Raw genomic sequence first — 10,416 nt, 5'->3', positions numbered from 1 at the left:
TTCTTTTTAATTTACTGAGCATGTTTTAAATAAAACATATCCTATATATATGGTTTTGCAATCACGAAATGATTAAGGATCAGATGAAAGAAAATTTGGATCGATTTCTTAAATTTTATTCGTAGTACTAATTAACCTTTTTGTTTGTTTGTTTGCTTAACGCCCAGCCAACCACGAAGGGCCATAATTTATCAGGGCGGTGCTGCTTTGACATATAACGTGCGCCACACACAAGACAGAAGTCGCAGCACAGCCGGGCTTCGTGTCTCACCCAGTCACATTATTCTGACACCGGACCAACCAGTCCTAGCACTAACCCCATAATGCCAGACGCCAGGCGGAGCAACCACTAGATTGCCAATTTTGAAGTCTTAGGTATGACCCGGCCGGGGTACGAACCCACGAAATCCCGGGCCAACCGTGCCGGTCCCTCCAATTAACCTAATTTCGTTATTATTGTGATCACATTTTAAAGGTCCTCGTCTACATTTTCTCACAGAAATTGAGATTTGACCGCTAAAATGTTTAATCCATTCACTAACACTTTCAAAAAAAAACACCCCTCCGATCAGAAAGGACGGAGCAAGTGTAGCCGTTTGAAAATTCATTGATGTATTCCATCGTAGTAGGATATCCTTATTTGGAACATAATCGTAGTAGGATATCCTTATTCGGAACATAATGTAAACCGGAAGTTTTCAAAGTGCTCAACCACCCAGAATTCCTAGCGGTGAGCAGCCGCTGGCTTGACGAAAGTTCTCTGGTAAGTTCTTTTTATCAATTATGCAATACATTCTTGTCGTATAAGACTTTTAAGTGGCTGCAAACAAGGCTTCCTAATGCAACAAAACAGTTTCAAGCAATTTGTTTGCTCTGTTCACGTACTGTGTTCGTCATTCGTAGATATTTAAATCTTAGCCGAGTTGACGCATTTCAGGGAACCTCTCAAAAGTCAGATTTACGCTTTCAGCATTGCACATTACGGTACTTTGTTTTATGGCGGTTTACAAAGAGGCTCTGCTTAATGATTCGGTTCAGGAATTAAGGAGTCATCATAAAAATAAAGCAAAAGCATAGGTCTAACGCTAACTGAATGTTTCGAGAGGCACAGTTCCGACACAGTGACACACGTACACTGACAATGAAATCTAAAACGCTTGCAATCGATCTAAATTTGTATTTCTGCACACACAAAACATTTCGACTACAAAATAAGGATCGGAATCAAAAACAATGGTATTTTCCAACAAGAGTCCTTGATTTGTGTGCTTTCATTTATAATGCGTTTACGCCGGTAGACTACTACCCGCAACATCGATGTCAGAATAGCCATTGATTTTCCTGCAAGACTAACAACTACAGATCTAACCGAATCAGTTAAATCAGAGATCTAGATTCTCCGGTCGAATCTTAGAATGCAGCTGGTTTTTATTTTTGTATTTCTTAGGTCTATGTGTGCAGTGTGCCGTATGTGTGTAAAATGTGCGTGCTTGTGTGTATGTGTAAAATGTGCGTGCGTATGTCTGTGGATGTTTGTTTGTGCGTGTGTGCATGTATGTGTACGTACTTGCGTGCGTACGCGCGTGCGTGCGTGTGTCAGTGTGTGTGTGTGTGTGTGTGTGTGTGTGTGTGACATTCACGTGGTAGTATGAGTGAATCGGAGTATCTGTACGTGTTTGTTTTCGTATACCTGATCATGTTTTCTTATACCTGATCATGTTTTCTTATACCTGATCATGTTTTAGACGATTCATGTATGCATTTATAGTTCTTAAAAATGCCAAACGTGTAACTCATTATACATTTGCCCCTTATGGCATAAATAAACTAACACTGTACTGTATTGCATGGTAGGTATAAGCCACGTATTTTATTCACTTATGATTCATGTCCGTCAAGTATAACCGTTTGTCCATGTCTTTTAACAGTTTTGTTTTGTTGTTTCTTTTTTTTCTGCAAAAGCTGTCCATTTCGATACTCAGGTCGAACAAAGTACGCTTATCTCATGTCTCAACTCTGAGCTAAACATCGTCTCCACCGGTCAGAAGAGGCAGGGCAGGGCCAGCAGTGTTACATTGTTTGTCAGCGCAATCGGGGACGTTAAAGGGAATCAAGGACACAGAGAGTCCGCATGCGGACAGCAACTCAAGAAGCTGCCGCCAAGAGTTATCGGGAAGAAAGATCCAGTCTCTTAGTCTTACAGTGAGTTTGTGTGGTTACAAATGTAATGGTTTGAAGATTTCTTCTCTCTGTTATTGCTTGAGTGCTTATGTTAATCTCAGTTATTCAAGTATGGGCTGTATATTGTAAATGCGTGTGTGTGCATATGAGAGAGAGAGAGAGAGAGAGAGAGAGAGAGAGAGAGAGAGAGAGAGAGAGAGAGAGAGAGAGAGAGAGAGAGAGAGAGAGAGAGAGAGAGAGAGAGAGAGAGAGAGAGAGAGAGAGAGAGAGAGAGAGAGAGGGGGGGGGGCGGGGGCGGGGGCGGTGGTGACACACTATACTTCCGTTTGCTGTTTAAAAGGATACTTACAAAATCGACAATCCCATCAATCAGTCGAGACACAATTTATTAACAACAGAATTTTAATTATATACCAACTTATTTAATGCATACACTCTTACATATGTATACATCTGAATGCATAAAGCACACACACACAAACATGTACAAAGTAACACCCCCCCCCCCCCCCAACAAAACAAAATAAAAAAAACATGCCACCCATTAAAATGCTGATAACTCATGAATTACTTATGCAACTTACTTCAACTTTGGTGTACATTGGCCTGAGATATGGGATGATAATTCCACAAAGTTACATGAATGCCGGTCAAGTGCGCATGGCTTATAATTATATCTATATGCCGCTGGTTTCATAATACTACATCTACTAAAACAGATAAAATGGATAAAAATTTGAATGCATCACATTATGTCATGACAATAGGACTTTTAACTGTGTTGGTCAGAACATGATTAACGAGATGACCGCGGGGGAGCTAGCTGGTCCTGTCCATTGCTGAGCGGCTCCCATCCCCGGTTTTGGGCATGGCCTGCAGAGGATCCTTCCCAGAGGAGCCTACTTCAAGTGCAGCCACATGTCCTTCCAGGTGTGTGTGTCACCACTACCAAGATAGGTAAAGGGAGGTTGATAACCACCCGTCAAAGACCTGTAATTACAAAAATAGTACTTAAAAATCTTTAAATGTTATAACAACATCCTGGAAATTCACTTCGTAATACTAAAGTAGAAATGGCCCAGTCAGGCTGATTTTTTGGCAAATACAGGTTGACCTTAAAAAAATGCAACCCTCAAAAATGTTAATAACTTCTACATCTGTTGACCAAATCACTTTATATTTGGGGGACATAAACTTAAGCCTATGCATGACCCTTCCACATCTTGGCAACTTTTTTTTTTTTAAATAGCACAAAAGTCTGACCATTTGATCTACAAAATTGCCCCTTTGTGAAAGTGTCACGGTAGCTGAAGTTTATGTCACCCAAATATAAAGTGATTCGGTCAACAGATGTAGAAGTTAGTAGCATTTTTGAGGGTTGCATTTTTGGGGGGTCACCCTGTCACCCAGTCTTCTTCAAAATGGCAAAACAACACTGCTAGGCACAACAGCTGAAACAAATCAAAAAATGAGTTGTTCTTCAATTTGAGATAATAAAAAATATTTAAAAAAACAGGGTCACTCTTGCTCACACAATCAAATCTGCATCCAAATCAGTATGTGTTGTTCACATATCTTGTCTAACATGGACGCTATGGCATGCTGAGCGGTGTAGGTGTCAATACTCTCAGCAGGCATAAAAGGCAGTTTTGAAGCCATTTTAGCGGGTAATAAGACAAAGAATGGTACATTTGAGTAACTCGCAAACGCATTGCCTTCAAACTTTCGGAGATTTGTGTTAACACATGTCGTAAAGTACACACAAAATCTCAAGTCATGTGAGGTATTAGTTCTGCTGTTATGCGACATCCCAGAAAGAGTTTTAAAAATAAAGATGTACCCTGTCCGATTGAACAGAATTTTTTTTAGAATTAGCATGCATTTAGAAAAATGAAAGCTTCAATTTACCCTTAAATTTAATACAGTTTCACCAATGGCTGTTCAAAGTGCACTTGTTTAAACGCACACACACATTTTTGGAAAATGCTTTTTCAAGAGCCATTGATCAGTTAAGCGTGTTGGCAGTGAGCTTTGCTATGCGTAGGCCGACATTTGCGCTCAGCGCTCTGAATGAGTCAACTTCTTAAAAAAACTACTTTCGCGTTGAAATCCTCATACCACCCATGTCTGATAAAATATGTACATGAAATTTGAGTATGTGGCGCATCTGTCATTGTTCTTGAAGATTTCAACAAATAAAATTTGTTCAATGATTCAGCAAAAACCTATCGTCAATTTAAGAACTGTTTCTGACATGACAAATAACAGCAGACCTAATGTCTTAAATTACTTGAAATTCCGAAAGTACTTTACAACATGTGTTAGCACAACTCTCCGAAAGTTTGAAGGCAATGCGTTAGCGAGTTACTGTTAACCCGTGGTTTGTAAAAATGTAAAAACATTTTACAAATCACGTCGAACCTAAAACAGCGATTTGTAAAAATGTAAAAATATCGCATTCCACAAAGTAATGCATGCCTTTTATTTTTGCCTTTTATTTTTATTAATTTTTCTTGTTTAGAGCCTCTACGCTGAGTGGTGGGGGTGGTTTTAGTTCCACATCCCATGTTGGTGCAATCCCATTTTGCCACCGTCCCATCTTTTGCCCCATCCCATTTTTGCGACATTTCACAAGCCAAGCGTCATTTTACAAACATGCCATAACAATAGCGCGACATCCCATTTTGACACCATATCCCATTTGGCCGCAATGCCGTTTCACCGCATTCCATTTTGCCCCCATCCCATTGTCGCGACATTTCACAAGCCAAGCGTCATTTTACTACCGTGTCATAACAATAGCGCGACATCCCATTTTGACACCATCCCATTTGGCCGCCATCCCATTTGGCCGCCATCCCATTTTTTATTTATTTTTCTTGCCAAGTCTCACTATACTACTATACTGCGTTATTCAACTAGGAAGACATGGGGCCCGGGTAGCTCAGGTGGTAGAGCACTAGACTTGTGATCGAAAGGTCGCTGGGTCGAATCCGGGCCGGGACAGACACGGGTCAACTTTATGTGCAGACCCAGAGACGGTATCCATCTCCCACCCCCGTGTCACCACAATGGCACGTTAAAGATCTTGGTCATTCTACCTTAAGTGCAGATGGCTGATACCACCTAAACACGCATACATCAAAAGCCGTGAGGGCGTAAAAACTCGAATCGTATAAACCAATTCATGTCCAATATAGGCAATTAAGACCTGACATAAGCCCCTTATAAAAAAAGGAAGACATTCCGTTTACGCCAAATCCCATTTTTGCCACAATCCAAAATGTCACGAAATAGGGATGGCGGCGAAATGGGATGACGGCAAAACGGCATGGCGACAAAATGGAATGTGGCGCTAGTGATATGACACGGTGGTAAAATGACACTTGGCCTGTGAAATGTCGCGAAAATGGGATGGGGGCAAAATGGGATAACGGCGAAACGGGATTGCGCCAAAAGGGGATGTGGAGCTAATGGTACATGATATGGTGGTAAAATGACACTTGGCCATTAAAATGTCGCGAAAATGGGATGGGGGCGAAATGGGCCAACGGCGAAACGGGATTGCGCCAAAATGGGATGTGGAGCTAATGGTACATGATATGGAGGTAAAATGACACTTGGCCTAAGAAATGTCGCCAAAATGGGATGGGGGCGAATTGGGATAACGGCGAAAGGGGACTAATAGATCCCTTGACTTTGGGGTAGTGCGACTCTGTCACTGCTAGCTTTCCACTGGGAGGAAGCGACCGGAATTTCCCAACGATGGGACCTCCGAGTAATGAAAATAAAAATTAAAAATAAAAATCTTAAAATTAACAGTAACAGAGTCGCGCTACCCCAAAAGTCAAGGGATTTCGTATTCGTCCCTTGACTTTGGAGTTGACAAGAAAATATCGGGCGCAAAAACGTGATTTGTAAAAATGTTTACCGTGATTTGTACCATTTTTTTGTCTCATTACCCGCTAAAGCGGCTTTAAAAACTGCCTTTTATGCCTGCTGAGAGGATTGACACCGCGCGCTCAGCATGCCATAGCGTCCATGACTTACTTTGGATGCAAATTTGATTGTTTTGTCTAAGAACATGCTAAACATGTTTTGTTTTAGCAGTTCTGATTCGTTGTCAATTTTAACGCGGGAACCTTGATTTTGCGAATTTGATTTTGGGGTGTGTTTGTGTTGTAGGCTTCACTGTATCGACACTACGTCATGTAAACTCAATCTGTTTTCTGAATAAGTTGGGGGCATAAAAGGCCTTTCCAGTCATATAATTGGTTTTACGATAAACGGCCTCATCATAAAGATCTGCCCTCAAACGCATATGTAAAGGTTTTTTTTATGACGAGTAGTGTAGAACAATCACCATCTTGCACATCTGATCGCAAGATTATGCATCCCCGAAAAATTCTATGTCTCCGGCGCATCAGTATCTGTCCGAAGTGTTTGAAAACAACTACAATTACAACACACACACCCCCCCTCCCAACCTCCACCACCACCCCCCCTCCCAACCTCCACCACCCCCCTTCCCACCTCCACCACCACCACCCCCCTTCCCAGCCAAGGGAAAAAAAAAGAAGAAAAGAATAAACACATTGATAAATACAAGGAGAAGGAAAGAATTAATTTACTTTTTTTTCCAATCTTTTTTGATAACACATCTATTGCTTCTAGGTCATCATTATCAGGCCGATGATTAAACCAAAGCTTAGTCACGGAAATGCATATATGGACTGAAAATGACGTGTTTTTTCTTGCAGGACAATGGCTTGGACACTTATGACTTCATCCTGAATCGGCAGAGCAGCTATGTATTCTTACATGGATGCCATGGACGCCTTCCACCTAGCGGGCACACAGATGGTTCACAAATCTACCCACTTGTATATTGCATACCTACCCCCTCACTCTCAACCATTGCTCCTTCAGTTCTGTAGTAAAACATAGACTAAGAGCGATCATTTCTGAAAATATTGTAAGACATTAGCTTCTTTACTTCTGCAGCTGCATCAAAACACACACACACACACACACACACACACACACACACACACACACACACACACACACACACACACACACACACACACACACACACACACACACACACACACACACACACACTTAATACCGATGCCACATTTCAAGTAATCGGGCTGCATGTATATTTGATGTCTTCTGACACGGCTATGCATGCTAAAGTCCACAATCAGAATGGCAGGAGCTATTGGAAAACCCGTTTTCTTTTTTTTGCATTTTACAGTAAATACATTTTTGTCTTTGATCTCCAGGCTTCCATAACAGTTCTCTAAATGTCTTGAGAATACGCCTGAAACGTTACATGAACCAAAACAACAACCGAAAAACAAACGCTGTGCATAGGAAACACAAATATCGATGATAATCTGCTAATAATTTAGCAGGGAGTATCAGCCGGGACATTATTTATTATTCTGAATAGATCAACATTCATATATGCATCAAGTGTACTAATTGATCCTGCTAAATAGTTGTATTTGTTTGTGACTGATGCACTTTTTATTCACTTTGCACATGTATCACGTAAGACAAATCAAGGGAGGTAATTTTGCTCGGATTAGATGGTTCCCTCCCCTGATAACAAAAGCACACACATTAATTCCCCCCCCCCCCCCCCCCCTTCTCGTATGTGTTATTCAGACGTTTTGTTGGTTTTTGTTGAATATTGATGTGAAAGGTTCAGTCCTTCCCGAGTAAACTATTCGATTTACAGTCTCAGAACAGACCAGGCCTGAAAAGACCATCGCTAAACACATCAACTAATCAGCCTGGGTGCAGTTTGTGATTGTTTTTTATTGACTGATTTGTGAACGAACACAAGCAGGAATCTTTGATGATAACACATCAAAATAAATTATCACTTTGCGCATGAAGCAGCCAGGTTGTCGAATCTAAGTCTTTGTTCATGTACAATCTTGTCTAAATCTGAGATGGTGAGCCAAAAGTTTTCATGGGAACGACTGTGCCTTTCTGTGTCTCTCAATTTTTACACCACTTGCTACTCATGATTGCATGACACTTAGAACAGGCAAGATGTGGATATCGTGGTTTTAATGATACATTCGGACATACAAATGGGTTACCGCTGTTTTCTTAGATACGTGTGATCTCTCTTTTTCCCCTGGTCCTTTCTTTTTGATGTTATTTAGCCTGAAGTTTGTTGCAACTATTGGTCCGCTTGCATTTGTTGTTATAGTAATTGTGGATATGTTATTTAATTTGTTTGTGTTCCCTTATTATGTTGTCACTGTCAGCTTGATGAATAAAGGCTATGAGAAAAAAAAATGTTACCCTTCACTATTAGCTATTACACTAAATATTTCTGATACCTTGACCAAATACGATGTTTATTTTTGCGTGTTCTCGTTTTTTCAGAGCGAACACACACACACACACACACACACACACACACACACACACACACACACACACAGACAGTCTCTCTTTCTCTCTCTCTCTCTCTCTCTCTCTCTCTCTCTCTCTCTCTCTCTCTCTCTCTCTCTCTCTCTCTCTCCCACCCACACACACACACACGTACACGTATACACACTCACACACACAGTTTCAATGTTAAAAACTTGAAACAGTATCCCTGTAGCATCGATGAAGGTTGTGTACAGGAACATCATAAAAGCTTGCTTACAAACGGACTCGCTGTAATCGAATAAAACAGCTTTCGAATAAAATAGCTTACCGTTGCTTGCTCAAACTGCGGCTTCCTTGTCCACATTCCTGGCGCACAGATCTGCAATGTGCAACGTTACTGTTGAATACACACAATTTATGTTGAAGTCAGAGGGCACAGACAGACATATCCCCCCACCCCCTACATACACACACGCGCGCGCGCGCGACTGCATGAAGATGCACGTCACCTTATCATTTAATCACACAATGTAAAAACGTGGTGGTTAAAACTGAATAGTATCATGAATCTCTGAAGAGAATTTTTTTTTTCAACAGTCGTTCGTGTAAGGCACACGCAGATTGAATGTAGCTGAAGCCATACCGTAAAAACTAAGAACAGATCAAAAGATTCTAAAAAAAATTTGACATTTTAGTTCTATTCATCTGGATGAGCTTGATCTGTCCATAGATGACGAGTTAGCGATACCGTCTGTATAGATCTATGATCTGTCCGAAGTAGAATATCGGCCACTGAAAATGCAACTCCCCCCTCCCTTTCCCACGACACACACCACGACACGACACTAGCTGAGAAAAGGAAAAAGTGTGGATAATGTAAAAACCAGATCTAAAAGTAAGCCCGGTTTAAGATGTCAAACCGCCTTTGAGTATGAAATGTTCGGACGCGCCCTTTCAGCCTACAGTGAAATGGTAATCATGTACGTACAAGCTTTGTTTCAGAACTGTGAAACGTAATAACTAGGTTTGAATTCAAATATACAAGTAAAGTTAATGGAAGATCAAAGTAAAGCTAAAGGTTGGGTGTAATGTCAACAATTATACTTACATTCCGTTTCAGCATGCTCTTCCACAGGAAAAACTCCCAGGGCTTTGTCCTGCTTGCGATTTTGCCAAAAGTACTTTGAGCACACCCCCGACGTAACTTTCAATGAGCATCATAGTGTTTTTGCCACTTGCCGGTTGAATTTGGCGCCTAATTCCAACTTCGCTGCATCTCAGGGTTGTTTCTGGTCCCCCAAATGTACACATTCAGACCTATGCCGCCCTGATCGATCACAAGTTTGCTTTTTACGTAACTGGCGCAAGATGGCAGACATCTTTGGACCATAAATGAGTTTTTGCGCATGCGCCGCTAATAATTTGATTGGTCGATATTTTTAGGCAAAGCACATGGTCTCAGAAAACAGAAAAGTAAACATTGGAAGCGTGAGTCACGCTCCCAAAAAATAAAAACTTTTTTTACATATATGTTTTTTTCTGTAACTTTTTGCCCCATGGTTCATTCATCATCTGAAATAACTTTTTAGCGAAATCTAACCATACGATTATTGGAAAAAAGTCAAAATGTAGACGACCACCTTTAAGAGTAAACATGACATATGTATATATTTTTTTTTATTCAGAATTTGTTGAATCTGTTTGCGAAAATATGATGTCAATGACAATCTTAATGAGCAAACTCATTGATCAATTTGTAAGCCTCCAAGCTGAAGTACAATACCAAAGTCCGGGCTTCGCCGAAGATTATTTGACAAAAATGTCATCAAA

The 10,416-nt window shown here is 40.8% G+C and overlaps 2 long non-coding RNA genes across 2 annotated transcripts; one reads left to right on the top strand and one right to left on the bottom strand.

The window, feature by feature from the left end:
* Positions 1–475: 475 nt before the first annotated feature.
* On the top strand, positions 476–8,486 carry LOC138956461 (uncharacterized). The gene is made up of 4 exons (XR_011452662.1): positions 476–763; positions 1,963–2,202; positions 2,971–3,111; positions 6,942–8,486. It is a non-coding gene; the product is annotated as an uncharacterized lncRNA (long non-coding RNA).
* LOC138956460 (uncharacterized) lies at positions 2,697–10,218 on the bottom strand. The gene is made up of 3 exons (XR_011452661.1): positions 9,695–10,218; positions 8,915–8,965; positions 2,697–3,171 (listed from the first exon to the last, which is right to left on the bottom strand). It is a non-coding gene; the product is annotated as an uncharacterized lncRNA (long non-coding RNA).
* Between the last annotated feature and the right edge of the window lie 198 nt (positions 10,219–10,416).

The sequence above is a fragment of the Littorina saxatilis genome, unplaced genomic scaffold (assembly GCF_037325665.1).
Source record: "Littorina saxatilis isolate snail1 unplaced genomic scaffold, US_GU_Lsax_2.0 scaffold_437, whole genome shotgun sequence".
Lineage (NCBI taxonomy): Eukaryota > Metazoa > Mollusca > Gastropoda > Littorinimorpha > Littorinidae > Littorina > Littorina saxatilis.
The sequence above is the reverse complement of the archived record's forward strand: the minus strand, read 5'-3'. Positions and strand labels throughout refer to the sequence as shown.